Source organism: Salvelinus fontinalis, chromosome 27 (assembly GCF_029448725.1).
Source record: "Salvelinus fontinalis isolate EN_2023a chromosome 27, ASM2944872v1, whole genome shotgun sequence".
NCBI classification, from domain to species: Eukaryota; Metazoa; Chordata; class Actinopteri; order Salmoniformes; family Salmonidae; genus Salvelinus; species Salvelinus fontinalis.
This window is the reverse complement of record NC_074691.1, coordinates 12,455,343-12,469,430: the sequence shown is the minus strand read 5'-3', so window position 1 is coordinate 12,469,430 and position 14,088 is coordinate 12,455,343.

Genomic DNA, 14,088 nt, shown 5'->3' with positions numbered 1-14,088 from the left:
ACGAATCAGAAACATCTTGACAACACTTTCTCAAATGGGGAGCATTCAGTCTCAACAGCTTAACAAATCCCTAGACCAGGGTTCCCCAACTGGCAGTAATTTTGGGGGGAGGGAGCGGGGGGATTTTCATTGTTGGACATAAAAGACTGTAAAAAGCCTTGGAAATCAGCTCCAAATGATTATACATTTTGGAAGTCTATTCCCTAGTATTTCCACACATAATAGAGAGAGACACACGTGATTGTATACAAATGCGAGCAAGGCTGAAAATCATATTGTTTTAGTCAAATATTATATTGGTTTGTGCTTCTTGCTGTCAATTTGCAGTCTACAAATGATTTGTAAATATGTTCCGGCCCCCCGACCGTCCGCTCAAGAAAAAATCGGCCCGCAGCTGAATCTAGTTGATAATCCCCGCCCTAGACCCACAGCAATGTTGTTCCTTCATGATTAATGGTGCTGTCATTCATAACAAATCTAATTCTAAGCAAGGTACTCTCGCAGAGCAAGGTTTTTTACATGGCTTTTCATGGTTTTGAAATAGTATTTTTCTCTCTCTGAAGGATATTTGGCAGTACTAGTTGAATCTCATCGAAGCCAACCAAGAAAAAAGATCTGACTGGAAACTTGAATAAGTAATCACTGAACCATTTGGATGAAAGGATATTCAACCACACAGCTGGTTTCAACTTGCTCTGAGTTTTGAGATGGGGCAAAAGTGAAGCGTTTCAGAAGTATTTTTGCCATTTTATGGTGAGCTATGATGATAACATTGTGTGTGACGGGGCCTGCAAGCTGACTCAGGTCTTTGCGGTGCAGTCCTTGGACTATCCCTCCTATTTCAAACATATTGAAAAGGGACACTAAAACAGGGATATTTTTATTGTGAACTACTGTAATGGAAAAATTCAGGGATTTTATTAATGTTGTAGAGATATTTCATATGTTTTCACATGACCATGAAATATAAATGTATAATGTAATACTTTCAATTTAATGATGACAATTTAAGCATCTCTGAGGTTGAAATACGGACACGATACCAGATGATAATGTTGATGATTATATAATAGCAAAAGGCCAAATATTGTGTCCAACTTTTTTTGACCTCTTATTGATTTCTCTGTGACATGTTGAAATGAAGGAGAAATAGATCACTAACTGCTAAGTACACTGTATGGTTATTGCTTTTAAAATGTCTGTCAGTTATTGAATAAACTGTAAACTGTGAATTGCTTTGCTTGCAGTATAAAGCAAATTGCCTCTTAAGTGGTACTGTTGCACAAAAGGGGAGGGCATTCATGAGAAAAAATATATTTAAATTTTTAAATGCACATGTTTATTTCCAAAAAATAAAAGATGGCACAACAATTTTCTCTGCATTTGTAAGTTGTGATATTTTTTTCTCTGAGACACCATCAGTTTCTCATGTGCAGAGATCAAACTCTCTGGATCAAAGTGGCCCTAGTTTGGAGATTGTTTTTCCAGCTGTCATGCTACAGTTCTCCTCTTCACCTGCTCCCCAGTCCCCTCTATAGCTGTACTGTGAGAGAGGTTAACTCATGACCTCGCTGGAGAAAATGAAAAGCTAGCAAATGCCACTCTAGACCAAACCACTCTGCGGGGGAGGGGGGATCAGACAGCCCCAACCCTATTCACCCTCTCCTCCTCTCCCATTGTTCCCCACTTCTCTCCCCCTCTCCCCACAGTCCAGAAGGACTATCTGCCCTTGCCTTTTGGATTTGGGGACGAAATCTTTTCACTCACATGCACTCAACTGGGTTTAACATTAGCATTCAGGGGCTGAGAGAGTCTGGGAGAGTCACAATGCCTGGTGGAAGGGACTGTGGAAATGAGGTTAGTGGTTGACATGGTGATAAAGACGACTCCGGGGTAACTGCAGCAGAACTCTGGCAGGCCTCACTAATGACTCTGTGATGTACTAATAAGCGTGAATCACTGGACTGCCAATCAGACGGGCTGGTTCCCCTCAAAGGACCAGCCACTGATGGAGCAAGCGAGAGAGAGATGGGTCAATATTTGCCCTGTCGATGTGACTGTTTGAGACTAGAATGGGTCTCTTGCTCTTCAGTCTTCACTACCCGTAAGCCTCCCTGAGTTGTCCTGGGTTCAGGCTAAGCTTTAAACAACAGTATAAATCTAGCAGGAGACTGTGATCCTCCTGCATTGGGCAGTAGAAGTGAATGCCTGGATTGGCCTCCTCCACACCACTTCTTATACATGGCCTTCAGAAAGTATTCACCCCACCTGACCTTTTCAACATTTTGTTGTTACAATGTGGGATTAAAATGGATTTTTTTTTTTTTATGTGTCAATGAACTACAAAAACTACTCCAATGTCAAAGTGGAAGAAAAATTCATTTGTAAAAGAAATAAAAATGCTTTTAAAGAACCAAAAAAACAACTTATCTTGATTACATAGGTATTCAAACCCCTATGTCAATACATGTCAGCAACATGTTTGGCAGCGATTACAGCTGTGAGTCTTTTGGGGTAAGTCTCTTAAAAGTGTTCCACACCTGGATTGTGCAACATTTGCCCATTATTCTTTTAAAACATTTTCAAGCTCTGTCAAGTTGGTTGTTGATAATTGCTAAACAGCCATTTTCAAGTCTTGACAAAAGTTTTTCAAGACGATTTAAGTCAAAACTGTAACTAGGCCACTCAGGAAGATTTCATGTCGACTTGGTAATCAACTCCAGTTTTAGGTTGTTGTCCTGCTGAAAGGTGAATTTGTCTTCCAGTGTCTGTTGGAAAGCAAACAGAACCAGGTTTTCCTCTAGGATTTTGCCTGTGCTTAGCTCTATTCCATACATTTTTTCCCCTAACAAACTCCCTAGTCCTTGCTGATGACAAGCATACCCACTCTATCAATTAGGTTAGTATTGTGGAGTAACTACAATGCTGTTGATCCACCTCAGTTTTCTCCTATCACAGCCTTTCATCTCTGTAACTGTTTTAAAGTCACCATTGTTCTCATGGTGAAATCAATGAGCAGTTTCCTTCCTCTCCGGTAACTGAGTTAGGAAGGACGCCTGTATCTTTATAGTGACTGGGTGTATTGATACACCATCCAAAGTGTAACTAATAACTTCACCATTCTCCATGATATTCAATGGCTTCTTTTTATTTTTTACCCATCTACCTATTGGTTCTCTTCTTTGCGAGGCATTGGAAAACCTCCCTGGTCTTTGTGGTTGAATCTGTGTTTGAAATTCAGTGCTTGACTGAGGGACCTTACAGATGTGTATGTGTGGGGTACGTGTATGTGTGTATGTGTGGGGTACGTACAGAGATTAGGTAGTCATTCAAAAATAATGTTAAACACTGTTATTGTACACAGAGTGAGTCTATATACATTATTATGTGACTTGTTAAGTCAATTTTTACTCCTGAACTTATTTAGGATTGCCATAATAAAGCGGTTGAAAAATAAACAGAATTCCACTTTGACATTATGGGGTATTGTGTGTAGGCCAGTGACCCCCAAAAAATCTCAATGTAGCTATTTTTCAATTCAGGCTGTAACCAAACAATACGTGGAAAAAGTCAAGGGGTGTGAATTATTTCTGAAGGCACTGTAGACCCCTGGAAAATGTTTTGGGTAGGGTGGAACTGAGGTGAGCGAGGCCCATTAGACACTTTCCTAAATATCAGCAGTATTCCAGGCATCTTATGAGAAGCGAGGCACATTTTCTCAGAAAGCCACCAAGGCTCTACATTTCAAACCAATAATCCACACAGACAATAATGACAGAAGGCCAAGCTCTTAAGCCTTAGTGGACTTAATACCATTATATACCCCCTCTGCCCTTTGTATCGCCTTACAGAGTGAACTAGGGCGATACTAGGAACTCAACAGCCTGCCTTGCTTATGTAATGGAGAGTATTGCTATATATCTTTGTGATATTAGTGATGTAACGTAAACAATCTATGTTTTAAGATGTAAAAACTCAGAACACAAGCTCGACATGTCCATGTTTCTCTGTCTGAATAGGATTTTGTTGATTTCCTTTTATCTGCACTGAACTGTAGCCAACTAAGTGGGTAATAAGGCACGGTTAATGCTGTCACGAATGCTTAGAACCTCTATGCTTCCTGAAAACCTTAAGAGCTGTAGTTATGAGGTGAATGTGAGGGACCCCAGCAGGTCAAGTCTACGCTAAACACCAGCCCTCATTATGGTCAAGCAGACTGTGATCAGTCGCCGCTCCTCACAGCGCTTTTGTTCCTGCTGGCTGGGTTGATGCCGCAAAACATTTAATCTGTGGATTACTGTCAAGATTTTGTAACTGGGCAGGCCCCTGGGGAACTGGAATCTGTGGAAAATGACTGTTAAATTCAAGGGATGGTGGCAGAGTAGAGAACACACACACGGCACAGCAAACGTAGAGATTACAATGTCTCACTTTGATCAGGGAGGCTTTCATTCAACATGGAGAGCAAGGACACGATGTTAGTTAATAAGGGAGTGATACCTAGTCTTACTATCCCTAGGCTTAGAGCATCTGTTCAGTTACTTGGATTATCCAAGTCTTATCCAAGGCTTTGTTTAAAACGTTTTTAACAGTCAAACATCCTCTTTTATGTGTCTTAAATTACTTCACCGTGCCCACACAGTCTTTCCGTCTATGGCCATGGTGTTATGTGTTAGAGGCAGCTGTGCATTGTTTTGTTGTCCCGTTTATCTTGGCTGTGTCTCTAAGACACTACAGGGTTGCGTTGTGGAGGAAAAGAGGTGTAGTAGCCAGTAATGAACTTGTTCAGACATTAAAAAGGGTCCTTTAGCTCAGATGGTAGAGCATGACACTTGTAACGCTAGGGTAGTGGGTTTGACTCCCGGGACCACCCCTACGTAAAATGTATGCAAGCATGACTGTAAGTCACTTTAGATAAAAGCATCTGCTAAATGGCATATGAATTATATATACATGTGTGTGTATATATATATATATATATATATATATATATATATATATATATATATATATATATATATATATATACATTACCAGTCAAAAGTTTGGACACACCTACTCATTCAAGGGTTTTTCTATATTTTTACTATTTTCTACATGTACTGTTGTAACCCAAAAATATATATTTTAAATATATTTTATATTTGAGATTCTTCAAAGTAGCCACCCTTTGCCTTGATGACAGCTTTGCACAATCTTGGCATTCTCTCAACCAGCTTCATGAGGAATGCTTTTCCAACAGTCTTATATGCTGAGCACTTGTTGGCTGCTTTTCCTTCACTCTGCGGTCCAACTCATCCCAAACATTCTCAATTGGGTTGAGGTTGGGTGATTGTGGAGGCCAGGTCATCTGATGCAGCACTCCACCACTCTCCTTCTTTGTCAAATGGGCCTTACACAGCCTGGAGGTGTGTTTTGGGTCATTGTCTTGTTGAAAAACAAATGATAGTCCCACTAAGCCCAAAACAGATGGGATGGCATATCGATGCAGAATGCTGTGGTCGCCATGCTCGTTAAGTGTGCCTTGAATTCTAAATAAATCACCAGTGTCACCGGCAGATCACCCGTTCACCTACTCTGCGTCTCACAAAGACACGGCGGTTGGAACCAAAAATCTCAGATTTGGACTCATCAGACCAAAGGACAGATGTCCACCGCTCTAATGTCCATTTCTCGTGTTTCTTGGCCCAAGCAAGTCTCTTCTTCTTATTGGTGTCTTTTAGTAGTGGTTTCTTTGGAGCAATTCGACCATGAAGGCGTGACTCTCACCGTCTCCTCTGAACAGTTGATGTTGAGATGTGTCTTACTTGAACTCTGTGAAGCATTTATTTGAGCTGCAGTCTGTGGTGCAGTTACTTGACAATTTCAGAGGCTTGTAACTCTCATGAACTTCTCCTCTGCAGCAGAGGTAACTCTGGGTCTTCCATTCCTGTGGCGATCCTCATGAGAGCCAGTTTCATCATAGCGCTTGATGGTTTTTGCGACTGCACTTGAAGAAACTTTGAAAGTTCATGAAATTTTCCGCATTGACTGATCTTCATGTCTTAAGGTAATGATGGACTGTCATTTCTTTGTGCTTATTTGAGCTGTTCTTGCACTAATATGGACTTGGTCTTTCACCAAATAGGGCTATCTTCTGTTTACCAACACAACTGATGGGCTCAAACGCATTAAGAAGGAAAGAAATTCCCCAAATTAACTTTTAAAAGGCACACATGTTCATTTAAATGCATTCCAGGTGACTACCTCATGAAGCTGGTTGAGAGAATGCCAAGAGTGTGCAAAGCTGTCAAGGCAAAGGGTGGCTACTTTGAAGAATCTCAAATATAAAATATATTTGAATTTGTTTAACACTTTTTTGGTTACTACATGATTCCATATGTGTTGTTTCATAGTTTTGATGTCTTCACTATTATTCTACAATGTAGAAAATAGTAAAAATTAAGAAAACCCCTTGAATGAGTAGGTGTGTTATCTTTTGACTGGTACTGTATTTATTTATATAAAACTGTCTAGTAACAGTTGTGGTGCATGGTTGTAGTGTGCATGATAATTATGTGGAGGTGTTGTGTGAACGAGTCTCATACCCCAGGTCAATATTTCACACCTTCAGTCTAATGAAGAGACAAGTCATCAGCCATTTTGGTGAAGAGTAGTGCGTATCAGTGATACCTGTCCTCACACCCTCCTCTCTGTCACTTGATTTCAATGTCAGAATATCTGACATCGGGGCCTTACCTATTTTTAAAAGGACTTTTGATGCAGCAACTAAAACCTAAAAGGATGCCATTTACAGCACAGAATAGCCTAAATACCAGTGGGTCTATTCCTGCAACAAGTAATTTGTGCTTGTAGACAATGAATGATGTAACATTGTTGGATAATGTCAGTGTACATTGCAGACTCAGCTAAAATACAGCTACTTCCATTTAACTGTGCAGTTGGCCTATAGGATCCTATTATAGCTAGTATAGCTGCAGGGCTGGGCAAGACCTATACAAACCCTTCAACCCTATGAGTCATGAGAAGTATTGTATTATATTAAGAGTAGATGATCCGGAGAGATACTTTTCCATCACACCTCTCAATTGTGGGTCATCTTTAGGTTCTCCTTCCTCAATGCAAGGCCTTGGTGCTGAATCTGCGTCAACAAGGAGAGGAGTCATCTGGTCTGTTACTTCTAGTAACCTATCTCCCTAACCTAGCCCTGTTATCCTCCTGGGGGAAATGCCCTTGGTCTGTAAATATTGCTTATTGTAACTTCTGCTGACTGGCCAGTTCACTCTGTCTCACTCCCAGCTTTGTGTTTCTTCCCCCCAGAATGTAATTGAGACTAATATTGTTGGCTTACAACACTGTTCTTCCTTCATCAAGTAGGGACTTTGATTAATCCCTTTGTAACTTAACTCACAGAGAGGTGAAACGAAGAGATGCATGGGCATATAGTCCTTTTTAACATTACAGGAGATTAGACATTTAAATTAAAATGCTCAGCGTTGCAAATTCACAGGAACGGCAAGTGTTTTACATTGTTTATATTTGGTGAAATTAAAGATAGCCATTGCTACTTCATCAAGCACTTAGTAAATCAAAAACGCTGTATAAAGTTTAATATCACTCTTGGCATGGCCAGATTCCCTTGTAGACAAACACAATGTTCTACTCATAGAGCGAACCTCATGTGGTGCTAGCTCTCACACCCTACTCCTTCTCATACAGAATATGAAGAGAGTGAGTGGCACAGATTTTCAAAGCCAAACTTGGCACAGACAGCCATTGAGGGAGGCTGGGTGATTGTGCAATTCAGCCTGTTTCCCCAATATGGTGGTAAGAGAGGGTGTCTTGAAGGGGGAAAGGAGGGGGGGTGGTCCTTTCGTCTCATGCTTCAGTGGCAATTTGTCAGCCAGCATGAATGGCCACCTTTTATGAAGTCGGGGTTCAGATCTGATTGTACCCTGTCCTTTGTGGGCCGAGCATAGCCTGATCCCCATCAGCCAATGGGTATGCAGCTAGGGTATTACCTCACAGTCAGATGATGTCTATGGCAAGCACACTAAAAACTCCCTCTTTTTCCATTTGAGAGGAAGAAAGGCACTCTGGGAAAAGAAATGAACTCCATCGGGCCTTCCATGAGAACTTCTCTCTAGGAATACACAACAAAGTGTAGAGAGAACAAAAGACCCATTTCTGCAGGGACATATTTTACAAATTGGCTTGTAGTAGTGAATGAGAGTGTTTAGAAGTGGGTCAAACATACAGGGAAAATCACCATTATGATGACTACTGCCAATTAAAATGTACCCCACTGTGCTGGGGCTGGAGATTCTCATGTTACACTAGGGTTAACGTATTGTCTGCAGACACAGAGCTCTGACTGTGGAAGTGGGAGTGTACTGTATGCGTGCAAGAGACAGTGGTCAGCAGAAATATACAAAACGAAAATAATGTGAATTAAGTTGTCATTTGGAAAGAATACAACTGACAGTATTTTTGCTTGACAGAGAGTGTGAATAGTTATTGAACCAATTTGTGCATTGTTATTGCTTCAATGGATTTAGACAAAAGTGAAGAACTGACACGATGTGATCATGACACTTAGAATTTTCCCCAAACATTTTGTGAGACTATGGACAGTAGCTGCATAGTTTTCAGCCTAACATCATCTGTGAACAAGATGATTGATAATAATTAATAATGACCTACAAACCATAGTAGAAATGACCAAATCCTTGATGAATGTAGACTGTCTTCTTGTGATTTGCATCCGTCTGGCATCCTATGTTTCCTTTCATAAATAACAGACTAAAATCTTAGGATCATGTTCCATCTACCCCCGCCCTGTGGCTTCATCTAAATATGTGAACAGAAGGACATTTTTGATTGATTGAAGGACAGTCAATAATGATTTTCTAAAGACAGCCCGAAGCCAATTGTGTCTTTGCTGCACGTTTTCTCCCTTGGGGTTTATTCTTGGTTTGTGCTGGGCCTTAGTAGGCAGACTAGTTCAGGGTCAATGGGTTTGCCCAGGATGGAACAGGTTGGCCAAGGTCTTTGATCAGAGTGGAGCCTGGGGGTCATGACCCCTTTTATTCCACATGATGACAACGGTACTGACCCATGATACTATGAATGCATCCCAAATGGTACCCTATTTCCTAATATGTGCACTACTTTTAACCAGGGCACACAGTAGTGCACTATGCAGGGAATAGGGTGCCATTTGGAAACACACACAGGCCAACAGATGACCCTTCCTGCAGCTTAGTGCACTGTCGGGCACAGCGCTGGTTAATTTCTAAAGGCAGTTTTGCTCATTTAGGCCCTGCTAACTGCCTTTTGAATTCTTGATGTTCATGCATTAACATTTTGTTACATGCATTAACCAGGCTAGTTCGATATGGATATGAACCATTGCTCTGAGAAACATTGTACAAATAGTACTTGAAATAATTCACAGTAGAAATCAGTGGCGGTCAGTTCCGTTTTAGATGAGGGAGGATGTTTTTTTTTTTCATGAGCTTGGCCTTATTTCTATTACAGCATATTGGATGAATGTCATTCCTATTCCATTCACCCAGATAAATGTAATAGCGATAGGTTTAGGCTACTATATGATACTCAAATTTTCCCTATACCCATCATGAGGTTGCTGTAACCTAGATTATGAATGAAAGTTTACAACGTAGGTGCACACAGGTTGAGAGACAAATTTGATGTGACAGACAATGACACATGGACAGACCGGGACATTCAATACCGCCTTGCACACTCTTGCCTGCATCTAGCTGATATTGGGTGTAATCATTAGTCCAACAGTTCAAACGAGAGTTTCTATTGGACAAATTATGGTATGTTTATCCCCATTTTGTTCCATTTGCTTCTGTTTAAGAAACACTTTTCAACAGATTCGGCGGAATGAATACACCCCTGATCACGCGTAAACACAGTTCACAGTTTCATAGCAGCCACGTTGTATTCCTTCTCGCATCTACAGTACGTTATGCACTCTCCTCCTTCCACCTCTTCCCTTCGCTTGTGGACTTCAGCTGTATGTGACTAGACGAAAACACCTTTCCAAGCCAAACCGCTACACACAGCCTACATCGTTATCACCATATTAGCTAGTAAAGTAATGTCATAGTCAGCATAGCTAATAGAACTAACGCGTTATGCAGTAATGTTATGGTGATGTAGTAATGTTACGGTGTACAGTCAGTAAGCAGTTACACCGGCGGGCCCCAGTGGCATTAAATTAGTCGAACCAAAAGGTTACCTTGACTTGGAAGAGTTACAGTGTTGTATTGGATAGTCATCGACAGCTAGCTAACATAGCATCCCTCTGTTTGAGCAGGGTGTTTCAGTAGGATAAACTAGCTAGCTGCATTTGCTAGCTAAGTAAGTGACACTGAAAGTGAAAAGATATGATGAAATGTATCTCTCTCTCTATTTCTGTCTTGCTTCTCCTTCATTTAGGAAGACATTAATTTGTTCAAAACTGTTCATTTATTTTCTTTCTCTCTCTTTTAGTCAACTACTCACCACATTTTATGCACTGCAGTGCTAGCTAGATGTAGCTTATGCTTTCAGTACTAGATTAATTCTCTGATCATTTGATTGGGTGGACAACATGTCAGTTCATGCTGCAAGAGCTCTAACAGGTTGGAGAACGTCCTCCGGAAATTGTCATAATTACTGTGTTAGTCCATGGAAGGACGTGAGAACCATGAGCCTCCTAGGTTTTGTATTGAAGTCAGTGTATCTAGAGGAGGATGAAAGGAGTTGTCCTCCGGCTACATCATGGTGCTACCCTACAGAGAGCTGTTAAGGCTACTGTAGACCTTCTTTGCAAAATAGTGTGTTTTAATCAATTATTTGGTGACGTGATTATATTTAATATAATTTTATCTAAAAATGATACTTTTTAAAATGTTTTAACATGTTTAATTTTTAGGAAATTCACTGAGGAGGATGGTCCTCCACTTCCTCATCTGGGGAGCCTCCACTGGTAGAAATACTATTCTGATAACCTCAATATTATCCGGTTGACTTTCAATTCCCGAGATACTTTTTTACCCCACACTTACTTTACACTGTTGAATGCATGACACAGTATATTGCCATCTTCATTGCTATGGTGTGATGAGCTAAATCTTGAATATGGGATTGTGCTGTTTATTGGAGAGGAAGTGATGTGTGAAGGTTACCAGGGCATACTTTAACACAATCAGACCTGGCCCATGCATTCTGCTCATGTGGAAAATGGATGTCTGCTGCCACCTCAGTTTTGACACAGACAATCAATATGATGTGACTATGACCTTACAGTCATTTGACCACTGTATTGACTGCACATATTACCGATACAGGCCAACAAAACTAAGATTCATGTAGTTTGCTACAATCAACCCACAGGCTAGGTTTAGTTTTAAACTGGCTATTAAAACCTTCATTATGATCATCTTCGGTGTTATCATATTATCATTCAAACAATGCAAACTATCCATAGCTTCTGACCCAAAATGCAATAGGGTATGCACTTATGGCAAAGTGTGGTAGACCGTAAGATTAACTGCTACAACAGTGCCATCCTCTGGCATTATATGTGCATTGCATCCTTCTGAAGAAAATCCTGCCAAAACGTTGCACTGATTGTGGAGTGCATGGGTAATCTGTTTATATGGTGGTGGTGTGCTTTTTACTTAATTGCACAATTTTCCGTTGGAAACGTGTGATGTGACCAGACTGACATTTTAAATAAATTATAAGAATAACAATAAACATGTCAGGATGGTATGTGTATAGCTTGATGGAATTGAATGTCATTCCTCATATCATACCTAATGGCGATGTTCCCTCCAGCAAGGAATTTAACCCCTCTAATCTGCTCATTGGGCTCTGCACTGCGGCAGCCCTCTGCTCCAGCCTCTCCAACCTAGTGTGTGTGTGTGTGTGTGTGTGTGTGTGTGTGTGTGTGTGTGTGTGTGTGTGTGTGTGTGTGTGTGTGTGTGTGTGTGTGTGTGTGTGTGTGTGTTTCATTGAAAGAGCACCTTCCTAACAATAGTATACGTGATTCTGAGATAAATGTAGATATATTGAAATATAACCTAAACAAATAAAATCATAATGTTCAACAGAGATAACCATGGTGTACAAACAGATTTTTAGGCCTATATGTTGTAACATAATCAGTGAACATAACATTATTGGTCTCCTGGACAAAAAGTTATGACAAAATCCCTCAATTCCCAGATGATTAATTGAACCTGTCGCCACTGATAACACCATGAAGGCTGCGTTTGGCCAGATGTAAAACAGTGAGATTGGGTCAGTCCTAAACCACGGGCCGGCTCGCCATATGGCGTGTAATTTATCATGATTTATACAGCAGTTCAAGCATATTGCTCCATCTGAACATTAGTGCACACGCAACGACCATATTAGCGACGCCCCTGGGCAAGTCTCCGATAAACCAACAACACGAGTCCATTAAGTGCCATCTGAATCACTGTCTGTCTGGACGAGCGAACACATCCGGCCTGGCAGCACTGACGCTACTCAGCACTGGGAGCCAGCCATGTTGAACCCACTCACCCATTTCTCTGATCTTGCTGGAACAGGGAACAGAAATGCTAAGAAAAAAATTATGTTTTAATGAAAATAATTTATGACAATTATCGAGATTCTTTTAACGGCATTTCTGGTAATTTGCTCCATTTTCAGTTGAAGGCTCAACAGGCTACGTGCTCCCATAACTTGTCCAGAGATCGTTTTCCCTTCAACATCTGGCTATTGAGATAAGCTCCTGGGCATTGCCTTGATGGGCGCTCACCCGGTGTAATATTGAAGCAGAACCAGACCAGTGGTTTTCACACAAACACGCTTGTGGACCAGCCAAGGTCAGAGGCTGAAGCCCCGGGCCTATGATGAATTTATGTAATTCATTAGCTTGGCTGTAGAAACATCACAACTCAAACTGAGAGCACTGTCTTTGCATTCAGATATGCAATTGAATCACGCCACCACATGATATTCGAGGTGAATAGCCTTAAAGTATTTATTTGTTTAAATCGCGTAGTTCACAAAATAGGCTAGTTTGCAACTCATGGCATCTTGCCATGCAGGGGTGGTTTGCTTCACTCACACTTACATTTAGGTATGGAGAGTTCACAGCATGCCAAAGAGCGTCCATTGTCCAAATGTGACTGTGTTCAGGCCTAATGGTGCTGTGCTGTTTAGTAAGTAACCTGTTTCGACTCACTACTATATATTTGGGATGTTTTGATCTTTACATCTACACCCCAATGTAAACATCTAAAATAATGCATGAGTTATCTAATATTGCCCTCATTTATACCAGTGAAAACAGTAGTTTCCAAGGTCCCGGCAGCGCTAGTGCTGAGTCAAGAAGGCGCTGTCCACTCACATGGTGCTGAAACCGCCACGGCTAATTTTCTTCAAGCATAGCCTAATGTCATTCTGAATGCCATGCACCAATACAAATACTGCAAAATGAGTTTAAAGTCATCTTAGGCTACCCATATTCTAATCAAGGAATCAACCATCGAAAGATCAAATGACGACATTTTCACAAAGCGTGAGCGAGCTCCTCAAAATGACAGCTGCACCTTCGACACAAAGGTAATTTCCTATGCAGGTCCGTCCATTCATTTGATTTCCTCCACACACCCGTCAGAACAGAATGTAATTATCGGCTGCCCATTTCCACCTCCCGCGGGAGTTAGTTTTTCCTCCCTTTCACGGTGCTCAGCTGTCAGTCAGTCCCCTGCTCTCTCTGGCCGCTCACGCTACGTGACATTATGATCCACGCGCTGCGCCTTATCTCCCGCCACTTAGTCACCAGTGGCGGCTCGAGCTTGGGAGCAACTGAGTGACGGTCCCGCATACCTGATTGCTAACTAACACTGTGATTCACTAAACGAAATAACCAATTAATAAACCTCACACAAGCTTTGCAGAATGTGTGACTGAATCCGAAGAAAATACACAAGGTACAATGCACAATTGGTTCCACTTTGAGTGAATAGGAGAACATTTGTTCAAACAACATGCAGGACCTATGATTATTCT